The 19,800-nt window shown below is 46.4% G+C and overlaps 1 pseudogene across 1 annotated transcript in view; it reads right to left on the bottom strand.

Moving 5' to 3' along the window:
- The window catches only part of LOC308467695 (inositol polyphosphate 5-phosphatase OCRL-like), a 30,184-nt pseudogene extending 10,681 nt beyond the window's left edge, over positions 1-19,503 (bottom strand). The window contains exons 1-9 of the transcript in view: positions 19,480-19,503; positions 16,364-16,491; positions 16,078-16,281; positions 14,373-14,555; positions 6,119-6,218; positions 5,761-6,011; positions 4,069-4,122; positions 1,975-2,078; positions 393-528 (exon numbers count right to left, since the gene is read on the bottom strand). The product of the transcript in view is annotated as an inositol polyphosphate 5-phosphatase OCRL-like (transcript). The remainder of the gene's footprint in view (positions 1-392; positions 529-1,974; positions 2,079-4,068; positions 4,123-5,760; positions 6,012-6,118; positions 6,219-14,372; positions 14,556-16,077; positions 16,282-16,363; positions 16,492-19,479) is intronic.
- Positions 19,504-19,800: the final 297 nt, after the last annotated feature.

Raw genomic sequence — 19,800 nt, 5'->3', positions numbered from 1 at the left:
TAGTTTATGGTTGCCATCAATTTTGATTTTAATTAATTCTTTGATGTTTTTATAATGTTGCACTATTTTAGTGTTGTTAGCCGCCCTGAGCCCGGCTTCGGCTGGGGAGGGCGGGATATAAATAAAATTTATTATTATTATTATTATTATTTTGTTTTTTGTATTTTTTGGATTATGTATTGTGTATTTTTGAATTGTGTATTTCTTTTTTCTTTTTAATTTTTTATTGATGTGTTCTTTTTATTGGAAACCTTAATAAATATCATTAAAAAAAAAGGAAAAGGAAAGGGGCCTGGTTGTTGGTCAGGGCCTGCCCAGATTCGAGGAGGTGCCACATAGCAGGCAACTAAAACCCCCGAATAGACGATAGCCCTGGCCAGGGCAGGTGTTACCCCTGTGAGGAAGAGGGAGCTGACGGGCTTGTGGTCGCTCCTTTTCAATTCCATGTGGCTTCGGTAGCTGAGCTGATTCACGCTGCCTCCTCTCCAGAGGATTGGCTCACACCATGCTGGCACACGGCACTTCCCACTGCAAGGAGACAGGAGAGACACCAGGACTGTTGGACTGGCTGAGGCAACACACAAGGCTCACGCAGTCAAACTTTGGCTCCACACACGGCCTGTGATCTTGACCACGGTCAAGAGCTGGAGATGATGGGGCTTGGGAGTCCAGCTTCTGAAGGGGCGGACCTTGCAGGTGTGCAGGCATTTTGCCTCATGGAGAGAGTTGTTAGGAAATCAAAAGCTGCCTTCTACCAGGTCAGAATGAATTTCTGACCTCCCCCAGTTTGGATTCCTACATTGCAGGGGGTTGGACTAGATGACCCTCGTGATCCCTTCCAACCCCACAATTCATTAATTAAGTCTACTCTGGCTGGCAGCAGCTCTCTGTGGCCCAATCCTTTTTCAGGTGGAGGTGCCATAGAGTTTCAACTTGAGACTCTGCATACAAAGCATATGGCACACCACCAAATGATGATCCTTCCCCAAAGCAAGGGGCCCCGTTATTCTTGTTCAGACACTATTTTTTCAGTGATCCAAAAGACCCTTTCTGGCACCTGATATGCTGCCCAAAGGAGCCTGCCGTTTTCCGGCTTCGTCACTACATGTTCCGCCTGTCCTTTTGATTTCCCCATTACCACAGCAAGAGCAATGAAAGTAGCAGGCCTAGGTGGCTTCTGACAGTTGTCAAGAACCACAAGAACATGCCAAATCCTGGATGGTGAGGCTCAATGGCTACTAGCCATAATGGCCACCGCACATACTCCACCAAGAGAAGCAGTATGGCTTGGAGGAGGGGAGTGTGCTGTTGCACTCAGGTCCTGTTTGTGGGCTCCCCGAGAGGCATCTCATTGGCCAATGTGAGAACAGGATGCTGGGCCAGATGGACCAATGGCCTGATCCAGCAGGGCTGCTCTCATGCTCTTATGCCCTGGCAGACTCATCTTGAGAGAGCACCAAGTCTAATTCCCAGACTTCCTTGACACAAAGAGGAGTCTCATTCAGCCTGCTGCACCTTTCAAGGAACTGCAACACCGCTTATACACACCACGAAACAGAGGATGCTGGTTATCAGGACAAATGTGGGGGAAAGGAGCCAAAACATTTGCAGAGCAGGGATGGCTTGAGGAAGACAACATATCACAGCCTTGCATTTCACAACTCGCCTAGCAGCCTTTGGCAACCCGGAATTCCATGCAAGCAAAGTGAGCAGGTGAAGGAGAGCTGGATCTCTCTCTTCCTCCGTGGCTTGGTGTCCATTCTGACTGCGGAGGAAAGGAAGTCCGTCCAGCCCTCAACTCTAGCCCTCCTCCAACAGCTTGCTTAGCAGAAAGCCATGTTTAAAATATATTTTTACTAGCCTGCTCAGGAGGATGGAAAGGCAGGACACTACTAGCATCTCGGCAGACTAGGAAAAACAAACAAGCCTTGCAGAAGAATGATTGAGAGGACTTACTTACAAAGGCTCAACTATCAAGCAGGATCTGTTTTAGAGTTGAATTTGTACGTCGGGATGAACTTGATCTCTCCCTCTGTGAAATCAGCAAAAGCTGTCTTTTGGGTACGCTGAATGTTTAGCTAAAGCCAAAAAGAAATCGCTAATCAGCAGAGAAGCAAAAGACCCCCTGTTGCCTGACCATGGAGTCTATTAACAGCCACTGTTGTGCTGGAAGACCAAGGTGAAGTACTAGTAGGTTAAAGGTAAAGGTAAAGGGACCCCTGGTTGGACAGTGTTCTCGAAGCTACAAACATGAGTCTGACCAAACTGCGGGAGGCAGTGGAAGACAGGAGTGCCTGGCGTGCTCTGGTCCATGGGGTCACGAAGAGGCGGACACGACTAAACGACTAAACAACAACAACAACAAAGGGACCCCTGACCATTAGGTCCAGTCGTGACCGACTCTGGGGTTGCCGCACTCATCTCGCTTTATTGGCCAAGGGAGCCGGCGTACAGCTTCCGGGTCATGTGGCCAGCATGACTAAGCCGCTTCTGGCAAACCAGAGCAGCACACAGAAACGGCGTTTACCTTCCCGCCGGAGCGGTACCTATTGATCTACTTGCACTTAGACGTGCTTTCGAACTGCTAGGTTGGCAGGAGCAGGGACCGAGCAACGGGAGCTCAGCCCGTTGCGGGGATTCGAACCGCCGACCTTCTGATCGTCAAGCCCTAGGCTCTGTGGTTTAACCCACAGCGCCACCCGCGTCCCTACTAGTAGGTTAGCCAAGTGCAAAAAAAGGGGTATACCTGCTGAAATCCTATCTTATACACACTTATTAAAGGTACAGGATGCTTGTGCATTTTTGCCCCATGTCATCTTAAATTACTTTGCTGCATCACACGACAGGAAAATCCTCTAACTCAGGAGCAGCAGACACGTGGCCCTCACAATGCTGCAGAACTACAATTCCCATCATCCCTGATTACTGGCCATGATGGCTGGAGCCAACAGGAACTGCAGCTCAGTAACATCTGGCAGACCACAGGTTAGCCATACCTACAATATGCAACGTTATATGTACCAATAATCCATACAAACTGTTAACCACCACCAGAATACACCCCCGACAATATGAGCAACTGCAAAACCATCCTTTTGCATCCTACGTTGGCTCCCAGCACGTTTCTGAGCACAATTCTGAGTGTTGGCGCCAACCTTTAAAGCCCTAAATGGCCTCAGCCCTGAAAGAGTGTCTCCATCCCCATTGTTCAGCCCAGGCATCAGGGTCCAGCACCGAGGGCCTTCTGGCGGTTTCCTCACTGTGAGAAGCGAAGTTACAGGGAACCAGGCAGAGGGCCTTCTGAGTAGTGGCACCTGCCCTGTGGGACACCCTCCCGTCAGATGTCAAGGAGATAAGTAACTATACAGCCTTTAGGGAAGTTTTTAATGTTTTATGATGGTTTTGCATATGTTGGAAGTCTGAGGCTGCCCCCCTTGCCTTCCTTGCAGCATCCTTCTCAAAGGGCTAAGGCATGACTACGCTCACAGAGTTTAAATCCACCATAAGGTGCAGCAATCAGGCCTCTGTTTCAACACAAAATACCAATGATCCTTATGCCAAGTGGGAGAAAGGTCGTCAACATGATGAACACACAAACCTTGGAGAGAAAAATGTAAAAGAAAAAGCACCAGCAATTTAAATGGACTTAATGGAAGTATCTGCTGATAAGAACATGTGAGCAACGCAGATTTTCCAGACAGATGCAAAACCTAGAGCAGGAAACCTTAGACCTTTAGATATTGCTGGACAGCAGCTATGCTGGGGCTGATGGGAGTCCAACAACATCTGGAGCGTGTGCTGAGCTAGGAAAGCCCTCTAACTGGGAAATTGCAGAGCAGTCCTACTTATTCCAAGGCAACCCTCCAACTTAATTGGGACTTGCTTCTAATTCAGGTTGCACAAACCTGCAACCTTAAAAAGCATTTGTAGAAGTCGCAGTCATCCTATGTTCTTTGCTCCTAACTGCCTGAAAGTGGTTTCTCTAGCCTAGGCTGGGGTATCCCAGACAAAGGAAATAAACAGGGCAATATCCTAAACCACCACATATAACACAAAGATGTCTCTCACCTGGTCGTAGGTCAGAAGTCTCTGAAGCTCATTTTTAGTGATCAGATGACAATGCTGGAAAAAAGCAAAGCAACCACAGCTACAGGCTAGCTCACGGGGTCGGGGGGCGGGGGGCAGCCTGCTGCCACTTCCTGCAATATGTAGTAAGACTGATAACTAGGATTGGGCAGTATGATCATATGAGGCTCGTGCTCTGTGAACTAGACTGGCTCTTGAACTGCTTCCAGGCCCAATTCAGAGCATCCCATTTGGCCTTTCAAGTGTTTCAAGGTTTGGGAAAAGGGTACCAGAAGAAGGCCCACTTATGTTTGCACTGCCTCTCCACTGACTAGAATCCCTTTCCCAGGGAACTCCTGCTCTTTCAAGCATGGCAGGGCCTTTTCAGTCATGGCACCCGACCTTTCAGAATAATCTCCCAAAGAGGTTCACCTGGCCCCTGCTTTGATGTCCTTTCAGCAAAGACTTTTAGAATTTCCCCTGGTTCGTTAATTCATGGGCAGGGCGCTTGTGGCCCTCCAAACCCTGCTGTAGTACACAGACACAGGAACATAGGAAGCTACCTTATATTGAGGCAGACCATTGACCCATCAAGCTCAGGACGGACTACATGGACTGGCAGCAGCTTTCAGGCAGAGATCATGCCCAGCCCGATCTGCACACACTGGTGACTGAGCCGGGAACCTTCTCCATGCAAAATGGCCGCTCTGCTTTCGTGTTACTGCCCATAACAAACTGCAACTCCCACCCCGATCACTGGAGAAGTTGCCCACATTTGCTATAATCTAATCTAATACATCTCTGCCACTCGGCTTATGTTGCTCTCTTTAGATCCGCTGCTATTAAGGTATTGTTTAAATGCTTTAAATTATCTTGAGGTGCATTTCTGATTATTATTTTAAATTAGCCACTCTGGGGAAGAAATCCCCACAATAAACAGAAATTAATGAATGAAGCCCAGCACTCGCTTCCACAGATGTTTAGTATCTGCCTGCCCTGAATGAAGCAGGAGCCTACAGTGCTGGGCACTTCTGGCTGCTCTAGTAGAAACCTTAGTGGTGCAGCTGCAGCAGCAGGGATCGCCAACACTGCACCCTCCTGGTGTTGCTGAAGTGGAACTCTCATGAGCCCGTCAGCAAGGCCAATTCTTAGCAATTATGGGAATTTTGGTCAATCAACATTTGGAGAGCACAATGCTGCCTGCCATAAAGAAGGCTGATCACCGAAGAATGGATGCTTTTGAATTCTGGTGCTGGAGGAGACTCTTGAGAGTCCCATGGACTGCAAGAAGATCAAACCTCTCCATTCGGAAGGAAATCAGCCCTGAGTGCTCACTGGAAGGACAGATCCTGAAGCTGAGGCTCCAAGACTTTGGCCACCTCAGGAGAAGAGAAGACTCCCTGGAAAAGACTCTGTTGTTGGGAAAGATGGAGGGCACAAGGAGAAGGGGACGACAGAGGACGAGGTGGTGGGACAGTGTTCTCGAAGCTACCAGCATGAGTTTGAGCAAAGTGCGGGAGGCAGTGGAAGACAGGAGGGCCTGGCGTGCTCTGGTCCAGGGGGTCACGCAGAGGCGGACACGACTAAACGACTAAACAACAACAAATGCTGCCTACCCTGAGCTACACACAGGCAGGAAAGTTACAGAAACATGACTCAATTTGCTTCTCCAGATAGCGGAGACCAACAAGTTACATCAGCCAAGGCTCTCTCCCTCCAAGCCCTCGAAACGCACTCATGTTTCATGATTGTCAGCTGCGGCAGACCCTGGTCAGGGGGCAGGAAGCTCATCTGGGCACAGATATCCTTGTAATCCTGGTTTCGGCGCCCGAAGTCTTCCACGTGGGCAGCAAGGTGGGAATTGACAACGCAGAAGCTGGTATTGTTGCAGACAAGCCTCACGGCCACACACCCCTTGTTACCCTGCAGGGGCGGAGCAAAGATGCCTGTTAGTGAGCAAGCAGGAAAGAGGGGGGAACTGGTTGGCAGAGATTAGAAAAACAGATAGACAGACAGAAAGATAGACGTAGGGAATTCCGCTGTCAGGGTCTACTCCCCGTCTTCCCCATGATGCCTGTGCCCACTGTCTCCCTCATCACTTCCTTGATGCGGCTGAGCTGGTCCTTCCTGACAAAGATGAGCACCAGCTGCACCTAGAAGATGCAAGGTACTGGGATGTCTACCAGCTCTGTTCATTGCTTGCTGTCCTGGAGTGGCAGGTGGCACCAACTGGGGATCCCCCAAGGGAAGAAGGCTCAGAGCCAGGGAACTGGTGGGGGGACTGTGGGATGTAAACACAGGAGCAGTCAATGACAACATTCCTAGAGTGTACATGTTAGAACATGGGGAGGGATGTCAGTCCAGCAAGCAGGTAAACTTCCTGGGACGGACGCCCTCCGCATGTGACCAGAGGTGGGTGTGGCCTCACCTGTGCAGGTAATGGTAAAAGCACAGGGCAGGCAGCCACTCTCTCTCTCTCTCTCTCTCTCTCTCTCTCTCTCTCTCTCTGCCATCTTCCTTCGATGAGGAAACATCCAAGGATGCCCTCTTGGCTCTCAGCCAAGAGAGGATGGGACTATCTTACTACAAGATAGATTCTGAGTGTATTTTACCTTTTTAAGCTGTCTGCCTTCTGGGATCATATTCTGAACAGAACGTGAGTAAACTCTTTTATACTTTTATAAAGACTGTGTTGTGTCTTGTATTTTAAGAGGGAACAAAAGGGGAAATTACCAGAGTAATTATTATAGAGGTTCTAGCGAACCTGTGCAAGCGTTACCGTTGCGAACTTAATGGGGAATGTCTATAAACTCTGCTGATATTTTGGGAACTTTTTAGCACAAGTTGGATTAGGATATAATCCCACAATATATCCTCTCCTGCACCCCAGAACATTCCCACAAAGGGTTATGGGCCCAGTATTGCATATTGCTGCGTATTTTTGAAGGATTGCGTTGGATTGTGATTTTGAGTTGAGTAGTATTTTTCTGAGTTAACTTCCTGGTAAGCACATGGTCCTTTGTTCCATTGTGCAGTGGGGATTAAACACCCCCCCCCTTCCCTCAGAGTTCACAGTGACCCAAGGCAGTGAAGAACTGTTTTGTATTTTGAGATTTTGATTTTCAAATTTTGAGAAATTTTGAAATTTTGAAGAATTTTCAAATTTTGGATTTTAAGATGGCTAGAGCAGCTTTTGATAGTGATACAAAGCTAGGAATGCCTGTGCTGAATGAACACAATTTCATACACTGGAAGCAGCGCTTGATAGCATGTTTAGATTATAAGCACATTTTGGAAGCTTTAAAGCCTCAGCCTACAGGGACAACTGAGAGAGATTTAGCCAAGATAAGTGCTTGGAAACGCATGAACAGCGAAGCTAGACACATAATTTTGAGTGGACTTCGTGATGAGCAGCTATCATTAATAAATAGTACAGATGATGCATCTCAAATCTTAAGAGATATTGAGCGCGTGTATGGAGAATCTAGCATAAACTGCTTCAGAAACTTGGTGTGTAAATTAACCAGAGTGAGGATGAATTCAAAAGAGGGATTCACAGAGCACATCAACAAGTTTACTGAGATTATTCAAAGAATTGATCTGACTCCCAAAGCTTTTGATGAAGATACAAAGATAGCATTTTTGTTATCATCACTTGGACCACGCTTTAGCGCATTTGAAAGTTTGATGGACCATAGACAAGGTCTGACTTTTAAAGACTTGATTGGTTATTTAAAAGAAGAATGTAGAGGTAGAGCTGAATCTCCAGTGAGAAATGCTAGAAGCATGGACAGCAGTTATGCATCTAGGCAATTTACAAAGTCGAAAGAGATGCCTAAGAAAGTGATTTGTTTCAATTGTAACAAAGAAGGACACATTGCAAAGAATTGCAAAGCTCCTAAAACAAAGAAACCCTACCGCTTTCAGCCAAAAGGGGAAAAGAAGGGGAAATGTGAATGCACATGGTTACTGCAAGAAAGGAACTTAGCTGTCCAGAATCGTGAAAATAAACGTAATAAATGGATTTTAGATTCAGGTGCCAGTTCGCATTTTTCATATAAAAAGGACTATTTTAATGAGATAAATGAGAGAAATGATGAAGAAGGATTTGAAATTGAGATTGCAGATGGCAACATTGTTAAAGCAAAAGGTGCAGGTTCCATGAGTCTGAAATGCAATATAAACAATGAATGCATTGAGAACACAATCTCTAGAGTTTTGTACGTACCAGAGCTGAGCTGCAATTTAATCAGCGTGTCCACTTTGGACAAGAAAGGTTTCCAGATCACATTTGGAAATGGCGAATGCAAGGTGACTAAAAATGGCAAAGTGGTTGCTCAAGCAAAGCTAATAAATGGTGTATATGAGCTTGATCTTTCAGAGAACCAGTCTGCAAAAGTGGCACATTCCAGCCAGAAGAATGAAGCAGATCTGGACCTATGGCACAGAAGGCTTGGACATAGAGACACCAACGTCATTCTGGATCTACAGAAAAGAGAACTTGTAAGAGGTTTGCAGGTAAAGCAGAGCAACAAAGCTCCAGCAAAGTGCGTAAGCTGTATTACTGAGAAGGCTGTAAAACCTTCATTTCCACGTTGTGCAGAACAAAGAAGCAACAAAGTGCTTGACATAGTGCACACTGACATATGTGGACCTATGAATGTTCCCTCACTGGGAAAGAATAGATATATTTTAATATTTCTGGATGACTTTTCAAGATTTTGTGTTGTATATTTCCTCAAAGAGAAGAGTGAGATAGTGGACAAGCTCCAGGAGTACATTGCCATGGTCAAGAATAAATTCCAGAGAGCTCCAGCTGTGTTAATGAGCGACAATGGAGGTGAGTACTGCTCAAACGAAATGCAGGCTCTCCTGGCCAAGGAAGGAATTGCACACGTAACCACAATTCCTTACACACCACAGCAGAATGCCATAGCTGAGAGAAAGTTTAGATCCATTATGGATATGACAAGGTGCATGCTAAAGGATGCATGTTTGCCACAGAAGCTGTGGGTCGAAGGAGTGTACACCTCGGTCTATTTGCAGAATAGACTGCCAACAAAAGGAGCAGAGCGCACACCATTTGAACTTTGGCATGGGAAAGCTCCCAATCTGTCGCACATACGTGTGTTTGGAAGTCCGTGTTACTTCCACGTGCCCAAGGAACACAGACACAAGCTTGACTCCAGGGCAAAAGCAGGTATCCTTGTGGGATATGCCTCTGGAGGCAAAGGATACAGAATTATGGACTTACAAACTGGTAAGACAAATGCATACCATGCGGTTTATTTTGATGAATATGGAAAAGTAGACACTAAGAACACTGTTGTGGACTCTTCCGATGAGTCAGAAAGGACTCAAGAGTTTGTATATTTCCCTTTTGAGACCCCACAAAGTAATAATCTGCCTTCGAGTGTTACAGCGCCCCCCTACAGGCGACGCACCAGAAGACGCAGAGGACCAGAACCCTGGCGGCACCAGAGATGAAGAGGAGGACTCAGATGGGGACATGCCTGCGTTGGAGGAGGATGAGGAAGCTGATGCGGTCGCAGAACCAGAGGTCAGGCGCTCATCCAGAACCAACAGAGGTGTCCCACCATTACGGCTGTCCTACTTTGCAGGGTCGGCGTTTCCGCAGGAACCTTCCACTTGGGAAGAGATACAGGAGATGCCAGCTGCAGAAGCCAGTCTCTGGAGGAAGGCCGCGCAGGAGGAGATGGATGCACTGCATCAGAACAAGACCTGGACACTCACTGAGCTGCCTCCCGGTAAGAAGGCCATTGGCAGTAAATGGGTTTTCAAGGTTAAGAAGGGGTCAGAAGGAGAAGTGCAGCGCTACAAAGCTAGACTTGTAGCACAGGGATTTTCACAGCGTTTTGGTGAAGACTATGATGAAGTTTTTGCACCAACCGTGAGGTACAGCAGCATAAGAATGCTTTTAAGCATTGCAGCCTCCAAGAAAATGAGGGTGAAACACATAGACATTGCTACCGCTTTTCTACATGGGCAGATTTCTGAGGAAATTTATGTGAAACAGCCCAAAGGTTTTGTGAAACCACATGAGGCACATTTAGTGTGCAAACTCCAGAAGGACTTTATGGACTTAAACAGGCTGCTAGAGCCTGGAACCAGAAGTTGCATAAAATGCTGACGCAACTGACGTTACAGGAGCCAGAATCTAGTACTAAAAGGGTTTTAGAACTGATTCAAGAATTTGGTCAAGTGGCAGGATTTAAATTGAACAAGTCAAAAACTAAGGTTTTAGAGAAAAAATTAACACCAATTGAAAGAGAGAGGTTTCAGAATGAGACAGGTTTAACAGTGGTTAAGATAGTTAAATACCTGGGGATTAACATGACAGCAAAAAATGGGAACTTATTTCAAGAGAACTATGAAAAATGTTGGTCTGAGGTGAAAAAAGATTTAGAAATTTGGTCAAATTTGAAGCTTTCACTGCTAGGCCATATTGCTGCGATAAAAATGAATGTATTGCCTAGAATGTTGTTTTTGTTTCAAACTTTGCAAATCGTGGACAAAATGGATTGTTTCAAGAGGTGGCAGAAAGATATTTCTAAATTTGTCTGGCAGGGCAAGAAGCCCAGAATAAAATTTAAAATACTAACGGATGCAAAGGAAAGAGGTGGATTTGCCCTGCCAGACCTCAAACTTTACTATGAATCAGCAGCTTTTTGCTGGTTGAAAGAATGGCTACTTCTTGAAAACACTGACATTTTGGATTTAGAAGGTTTTAACAATGTATTTGGATGGCATGCATATCTATGGTATGATAAGGTCAAAGCACATAAAGCATTCAAAAACCACATTGTCAGGAAAGCGCTGTTTAACGTTTGGATAAGATATAAGGACTTATTAGAAAACAAAACCCCAAGGTGGCTGTCACCAATGGAAGCGAAAGCCTTGAAAAAGGTCAATATGGAGGTCAAATGGCCGAAATATTGGGAAATTTTGGAACAAGATGGAGATAGACTGAAATTGCAGAGTTTTGAAAAACTAAAAAACAAAGTGCGAGACTGGCTTCATTATTTTCAGATAATGGAGGCATTTAAATTGGACAAGAAAATTGGCTTCCAGGTGGAAAGATCCAAATTAGAAACTGAACTGTTAGAACCCAAAACTAAGAATTTGTCAAGAATGTATAACTTGCTGCTGAAATGGAACACTCAGGATGAAACGGTAAAATCGGCTATGATTAAATGGGCACAAGACGTTGGACATAACATTATGTTTGCTGACTGGGAACAGTTGTGGACCACAGGTATGAAATTTACGGCATGTAATGCCCTAAGAGAGAATATTATGAAAATGATATACAGGTGGTACATAACCCCAGTCAAGCTTGCAAAAATCTATCATTTGCCCGATAACAAATGTTGGAAATGTAAAGAAACTGAAGGTACATTTTTTCACCTTTGGTGGACGTGCCCAAAGATTAAGGCTTTCTGGGAAATGATATATAATGAATTAAAAAAGGTATTTAAATATACCTTCCCTAAGAAACCAGAGGCCTTTCTCCTGGGCATAGTCGGCCAAATGGTGTTAAAAAAAGGATAGAACTTTCTTTATGTATGCAACAACAGCAGCAAGAATACTTATCGTAAAGTATTGGAAGACACAAGAGCTTCCCACACTGGAGGAATGGCAGATGAAACTGATGGACTATATGGAATTGGCGGAAATGACTGGCAGAATCTGGGACCAGGGAGAAGAGTCGGTGGAGGAAGATTGGAAGAAATACAAAGATTATCTACAGAAACACTGCAAAATTAAAGAATGTTAGAGTGATGTTGGATTGAAAATAAGTGGTTTCTAGCTGTACAGGATAAAGTTATAGATAGATTAAGATTAAAGATCAGGATTAAAGAAGTTTAAGGAAATGGTAATTTGGTACTTAAGAGGTAAAATTTCAATGCTATATTACAGTAAAATTAAAGATTAGGATTAAAGAAGTCTAAGGAAATGGAAATTTGGTACTTAAGAGGTAAAATTTTGATGTTATATTATATTAAGATTAAAGATTTGGATTAAAAAAGTGGAAAAGAAAATGCTGGACAAACAATTTGGACTGGAATACAAAAAAAGGGAGGTATGAGGAAGTCCAGAAAATAAGTAAATTTAAAAACGGAAATGAAAAGTGATATTGTTTTTAATTGCTCTGTTTCTTTTTTTGCTTTTTGTTTTTTTGTGTTTTTCTTCTTTTTTTTGGATTATGTATTGTGTATTTGTGTATTTCTTTTCTATGTTTTTCTGTCTAACTTTTTATTGAAACCTTAATAAAAATCATTTAAAAAAAAACAACAAACAAAAAATGCTGACGCAACTTGGGTACAAGCAAGGCGACGCTGACAAGTGCTTGTACAGTAAGTCAAATAATGGACAATTCTCATATATCTTAGCTTTTGTTGATGACCTGATTATTGCCACAGCAAGTGAGAAAGACTATACACAGATAGTAAAACACCTTAGCAAAGAGGTGGAGGTCAAGGAGCTAGGAGATGTCCAGTACTACCTCGGGATCCAGGTGGAAAGAGAAGAGGACGGCTCATTTCTTCTCAGCCAAAGACAGAAGATCCACGAGCTAATTGAGCACATGCAGATGCAAGACGCACATTCAGTTGCTACACCGATGGCTACTGACTTCCTGAAGAATCAGCAGGATTCGAAGCAGTTGCCAGACAACAATGACTACAGAAGCAGAATACGTTGCAGCAACAGAAGCCTGCAGAGAGATCGCCTGGCTTGATCAACTCATAAAGGACTTTGGGTTGGTGAGAAAAGGGCCTGTCAGCTTGCTGGAGGACAATCAAAGTTGCCTGAAGCTGACGCAGAGTGAGAAGTTCCTGGCCAGAACAAAACACATTGGGGTTAAATACCACTACATACGCCAGATGATCCAGGATGGACTTGTGGAACTATCCTACTGCAGCACCCAAGAGATGACTGCTGACATCCTGACAAAACCCCTACCAAGAGAGAGTTTCCAGAATCTATGTGTCAAGCTGGGACTCTGGGTGGTTGAATAAAGTTGTTTATGTTTTGTATATGTTGTATTGCCTGAGAAGGGGTATGTGGGATGTAAACACAGGAGCAGTCAATGACAACATTCCTAGAGTGTACATGTTAGAACATGGGGAGGGATGTCAGTCCAGCAAGCAGGTAAACTTCCTGGGACGGACGCCCTCCGCATGTGACCAGAGGTGGGTGTGGCCTCACCTGTGCAGGTAATGGTAAAAGCACAGGGCAGGCAGCCACTCTCTCTCTCTCTCTCTCTCTCTCTCTCTCTCTGCCATCTTCCTTCGATGAGGAAACATCCAAGGATGCCCTCTTGGCTCTCAGCCAAGAGAGGACGGGACTATTTTACTACAAGATAGATTCTGAGTGTATTTTACCTTTTTAAGCGGTCTGCCTTCTGGGATCATATTCTGAACAGAACGTGAGTAAACTCTTTTATACTTTTATAAAGACTGTGTTGTGTCTTGTATTTTAAGAGGGAACAAAAGGGGAAATCACCAGAGTAATTATTATAGAGGTTCTAGCGAACCTGTGCAAGCGTTACCGTTGCGAACTTAAAGGGGAATGTCTATAAACTCTGCTGATATTTTGGGAACTTGTTAGCACAAGTTGGATTAAGATATAATCCCACAATATATCCTCTCCTGCACCCCAGAACATTCCCACAGGGACGACGACGCTGAGCCGTCAGAGGGAGAAGAGGGAGCAGACTGTGAGCAAGAGGAGGCGTTGGAAACTGAAGAGGCAGGAGGGCAGGAAGATTCTGTGGCAAACAGCAGTCCAGAATCCGAGGCAGAAGTGGAGGCTGGAGGCGGGGGTCAAGAGGCAGAGATCAGGCAGGCTGCTGAAGAAGCCAGGGGGTCTCCCCATCCTGCTGCGATCAGCTCCCCTCCCTGCTGGTCTCCCAGAACACAGAGAAATTAAGAGCATGGAGCAAAGACAGGCAAGGTGTCAGTCTCAGGTTGCTTGGGAAGGACCAGGGGGAGGAGGAGACTTCAGAGAGTGGTGGGAGGGTAGCAACCTTCAGCCTTCACAACTACCTCACTGGGGCAAGACCTGTTGGGAAAGGTTTCTGTGATCACGAGGCCTGCACGGTTTGGGTTTCTTTGAATAAAGAATGTTGGCTTCTTTTGAATAAAACACCACTGACACCAGGTGTTTTTTCTTGCTGACCTCCTCCTCCTCCTCCTCCTCCTCCTCCTCCTCCTCCTCCTCCTCCTCCCTCCAGCTCCTGACAGCTGTCTGGCTGCTGAAGAAATGGGTGGGGTTGGACTTACTTTCTTGTACTTGGATTTGGAACGCAAAGCCTTTTCCACAGCTGTCAGCCACTCTTGCTCCTTTGTCGAGTCCAAGTAGAAGAAAGCCTCTGTGCTCAGGTCCAGCTCCTGGAACCGAATGCCCAAGTGCCAAAGAGAAGGATGTGGAACTGCAGGAATAGGACTCCAATCGGAACAGACGGGCTGGTTAAATATGCAAAGACAACAGGAGTGTGCAAGGGCAGGCAAGATCAGGACCAAGAACAAACAAGTAATACCAGCCACTTCTTCCTCAGCTTAGCTATTCTGGGCTCCAAAGGAGCTTTGCTAATGAAAGAAAAAAAGCTTTTTCCTTGTATTTTTTAAGATGTGTCAGCCAGCCTGATATCTAAGCACTATCCCAGTAGCCACAGGCAACCAGAAATTCTTCGAAGGCAAGTGAGTTGGTTGATCTCTCCATTCTTCCTTCACCTGGCAACCTGGTTTCCAGGCTGGCTTTCCGGGAGCAGAAAACCACTTCTCAGATCTGCTGTGCCAAGCTGGTTTGCTAGAAGATTACCCTTGTCCTCTTTGCAAATCTCCTAAATGGCTAGCCTTCTGTGTTTCCATGCTGGCCATGAAGGAATGGGCATTCCCGACTCTGAAAACAGCACAGAAATACAGCCTGTCTAGTAAAGGGGTAAAAAGAGCAAGCTAAACAGCCTCTGTAAAACAGTAGCATCTGAAGCTGCTAACCACATACTGATAAACATATCATAAAAGCAGACATGAAAAACAAATGGCCACTGGGTACTACTAACAGTGGGACACGGGTGGCGCTGTGGGTTAAACCACAGAGCCTAGGACTTGCAGATCAGAAGGTCGGTGGTTCGAATCCCCACGACGGGGTGAGCTCCCGTTGCTCGGTCCCTGCTCCTGCCACCCTAGCAGTTCGAAAGCACGTCCAAGTGCAAGTAGATCAATAGGTGCCGCTCCGGCGGGAAGGTAAACGGCGTTTCCGTGCGCAGCTCTGGTTCGCCAGAAGCGGCTTAGTCCAGCTGGCCACATGACCCGGAACCTGCACGCCGGCTCCCTCGGCCAATAAAGTGAGATGAGCGCCGCAACCCCAGAGTCGGCCACGACTGGACCTAATGGTCAGGGGTCCCTTTACCTTTACCTTACTACTAACAGTACGAGGAAATAACCAAAGCAAAAACTTTGTTTGAAGTAGTAAGCTTAGCATTATAAGGATGACCCACACCAAGTGTTGGGGGGGGGGGTCACACCTCCCTGTCCTCCAGCACAGCTTTTAGGAGGAGTTCCAAAGGTTTTGCTTCAGTTTTGGATTAACTGCATCTTGTCACAATGTCTGAAGCTGCACAAACTGCTTCATTTGAACCATGGCTCATTGAAACAAGCCAACTTCCAATCGTGGGTTTACAAAGCTGGTAAAATTAACCACCATAGGATCTGGACACACCAAACTGTGGTTAATTTAAAATCCAAGTGGAAGCTTCCCAATAGGCTTGGGGTGGGGGAGAGGTGTGCAAACCTGGAGGAGAGGCTGCCGTCCTGCTCATAAAATGAAGCCACGGTTCAGTATGTGGCACCAAGGAAAATTGCCCACCACAACTAATACTTTCCATTACCCACCCATGTGGCCTGAGTGAACAGGACAGACTTTGCCTGGCACCCAACAATAAAGCTGTCATGTAGATGTCGCTTTCTCCAGCCCCAACTCTGATACAGGTTCCACTGGTCTTTGCACTTTTGCATGATCTGACCTGAAATTCTGGGTGTTGACATATTCCTTCTCTCTCTTGGCGAGGACGTGCTTGATGAGTCCCTCTCTCTGTCCGGACTGCGGATGTGTGGAAGGCACAAAGAGCTGGCGCATAGTGTGGGTCATTGGGGTTGCTTCTTGCTCATGCTCTCCTTGTCACGGATACGCCTCAGGGAGATGAGAACAGAACTCAAGTAGTACATAAAAGCAAGGAGGCGGGAGGGCACAGTACACCTCTAAGGCAACTTACAGCCTGCTTGGTGGCAGCGGTGGGGGTGGAGGCTCCCGGCGGGCACTCATTTGCTGATTCTGCAGGTTTCTTTCCTTCTCCATGAAGTTATCCTCGAATCCCAGAATTCCGGAGAGAGGAAAAGACTTCTGAGGTTAGAGAGGCTTCAGAACCGTTTGGGGAGGTTTCGGGAAAGGAACTTAGAAAATACTTAACTGCAGGAAAATGTTCCTGCCTCCCCACAGCACCACATTTGCCGGACAATTGCCTCTCAGCTTATGCACGTTTAGGAAGGATTGTGGAGGCAACAGGTCCTCCCCTCAAGGCCTTTTCCTCTAAAGGAGGTAGACTGGTCTTCTCCAATCCTCTGGCCACTGCTGAGTTTTCCAAACTTGCTGGCATATTGCGTGTAGCACCTTAACAGCATCATCTTTAACAAAATTTAATAGTTCAGCTGGAATATCATCACTTCCACTGGCCTTGTTATTAGCAGTGCTTTCTAAGGCCCATTTGACTTTGCTCTCCAGGATGTCAGGCTCAAGGTCAGCAACCACACTACCTGGGGTGTATGAGACATCCATATCTTTCTGGTATAATTCCTCTGTGTATACTTGCCACCTCTTCTTGATGTCTTCTGCTTCTGTTAGGTTCTTTCCACCTTTGTCCTTTATTATGGTAATCGTTGTATGAAATGTTCCTTTCATAGCTCCAGTTTTCTTGAACAGATCTCTGGTTCTTCCCATTCTGTTGTTTTCTTCTATTTCTTTGCATTGCTCGTTTAAGAAGGCCCTCTTGTCTCTCCTTGCTATTTTTTGGAAATCTGCATTCAATTTCCTGTATCTTTCACTATCTCCCTCGCATTTTGCTTGCCTTCTCCAAGTCCACCTTTCCTTTTGAAGCAAAATGTCCTTGAAATGGGGGAGAAATGCCCTGCATGAAGTCTTGGGTTTGCAATTTGGGAGAGGGAAGACTGTCTGCGGCGCTGGGGAGCGGGCAGGCTGGCGAGGCCCCCTAGATCTAGAGGCCCTAGGCTTCTGCCTACTTAGCCTATACATAAATCCGGCCCTGCCTATGTCACAGTGAGCACAGGCCCATCGATCACGTGCAAGGCATTCTGCGTGTTGGGAAGGAGCCTCCTGTTCTGGGCCAGGTGGAAGAGTGACACCAGCAGAAGACTGGGTGGTGGGGTCGAAGCTGATCCCGGGGAGCACGTGAGGAGTCAAGGCTTCCCGCATGAAGGCCTCGCTTCCCCTAGAAGTCCCTGCCTCCTGGTCTGTGTTCGCTTTCTTCTTCAGGTACAGCGCCAGCATGTTCTGGATGGTGCACCTGCTTTCGGGGGAGAGCTTGTCGAACTGGTCCACACTAGAAGAATAGCCATGAGACGGGTGAGACTCCTGCAAGGCGTCCCCAAAGTCAGGGGAACATAAGCGCATTTGAAGAGCCTTGCTGGGTCAGGCCAAGGCCCATTCAGTCCGACATCCTGTTGGCATGTAGTTGGTCCACCACAATTGCAAGATTATTGCATCCTTCAGGAATGGTGTGTCCAGCTCCATCTGAGTCATCATCCAGGCACGCTGTGGAGCTGCCTGGATGAGAGATGGGCATCTTCGGCCAGTCAGGGGTGAAGAGCTGGCAAGATCCCCTGTACTGAGCAGAAAAGCAAACTCTTTGGCCTCCGAGATCTCTCCCAACTCTCAGCAGCCCTCACTGTGAGCCGTACTAGAGGAATTTTGTCCTGCTTTTGCTGAGCTACAACACAGGAGCGCACCCCCAGCTGGCCATGATGTGGTAACCCTGGCGAAGCATTGCAGAGCAACTGAGAAAGCAGAATGATGTTTGCGTGGACAGTCCATTAGAAAGCTGCACTATTATTGCATCGAGAGCACTTTGCAGAATACGGCCCCCCTCCAGGCAAAAACATCCGTCTGGAGGCACAGTAGCTTTCATTTCGGAGGTTGTGGTTTTACATCTTCCTATTTATTTATTTATTTATTTGTTCGAAATTATTTATTTATTTCATAAAACTTATACACTACCAGATGGTAAGAAACATCAAAGCCGTTTACAGAAAGATAAAACCATAAAATCAGGAAAAACCTACAGTACATTAAACGCTGAAGAAGTGAATACCAGAATAGATCAGAACTCACTCCCAAGGTAAGGGGAAGAGACATGGCTAAGATGGCAGGACAGCTTACTCTATGGTGTTAACCCCTTCATGCACTAATTAGACTGAAGCATGTTGGTTATATGAGACTGGTTATCCCGCACAACATGCTCTCACGCAACCCATGCCCTCCAACTGAAAACCCATTTCCTGGACAATATCAACATTGTGTTTTGTGCCTGTGAACTGCACAGTGAATATTTTTATTAGAAAAGAAAACAGCCTGGTGTTCCAGCTTCTCAAAGTTGTTTTATTCAGTGCGCTGCTACAGCTTGTCACACCCAAATCCTCCAAAGGAATCTGCCAAAGTGCTTTTCCAGGCAAAAGGGGGCAGAGGGAGAGAAACCAAGAACCTCAAATTCACTAGACCAGGGATGGGGAATTGTGTGGCCCTCTAGATGTTGTTGGATTCCATCACCCCTGACCCTCGGCCATGCTGGCTGAGGCAGAAGGCCATTGGATCTGGCAATATCTGGGAGCCCACAAGATTCCCAGCCTCCGCCCTAGACAAACAACCAAGCACTCAGCTGTGAGGCACGCCTCTTACCAGAGGGAGGGTCACTCCAGAGGCAGCTGTGGCATGAGGGTGCTGGATCATGCCTTTGTGGGCACATCTGAGGATTAAAGAGGACCCCCTAGGAAGCATGCTTGGAGATCTTCCTTACCACGTGGCTCTCTGGCAAAAACACAACAGTACTAACAGCCATATGGAACCACACCTCAAAGGTGGATCAAACTTCCCAGATCCTGTAGCCTACATCAGGAGGAAGACTGGGGCAGAGGGGCCTAGAGTGGGAGTCAGAGCTGCTCTTAGGGCTGCATGTCTGAAGCATGGGCAGAAATCTTTGGGTGTGAGGTTGCATGGGGCTGTCTCCTTGTGTTTTGGTGATGCCAAGCCGCCAGCCAGCCAGAGGCAGGCAACCAACTGGCTCCAGGGGCAAGCTCCTTTGCAAAGCCAGTCTAACTTCACCAAATCCAATGACAGAGTGACCATTCGGCCCGTGTTCTGCTTCGCTGTGAAATTGCATGTGTTCCTCAACCCAGAGAACCTCTTTTTCAACGTCAAGCTGGTCTAAGGAAGAAAAGCATAAGAGTTAGTCTTGAATCCCCACACACATGTGCTGGGAGATGCCTGCACACCGCACATGTAAAGCACATCTCCCACCCACACCCAAAAAGTCCTGGGAACAATGGTTTGTTAAGGGTGCTGGGAATCGTAGCACTGTGAAAGGAAAACTAAGGTTCTTAGGATTCTTTGGAGGGGGTGGAATGTTGAATACACAGCAGCCAC

This window comes from Podarcis pityusensis (assembly GCF_964106645.2).
Source record: "Podarcis pityusensis genome assembly, chromosome: W".
Classification (NCBI taxonomy): domain Eukaryota; kingdom Metazoa; phylum Chordata; class Lepidosauria; order Squamata; family Lacertidae; genus Podarcis; species Podarcis pityusensis.
The sequence above is the reverse complement of the archived record's forward strand: the minus strand, read 5'-3'. Positions and strand labels throughout refer to the sequence as shown.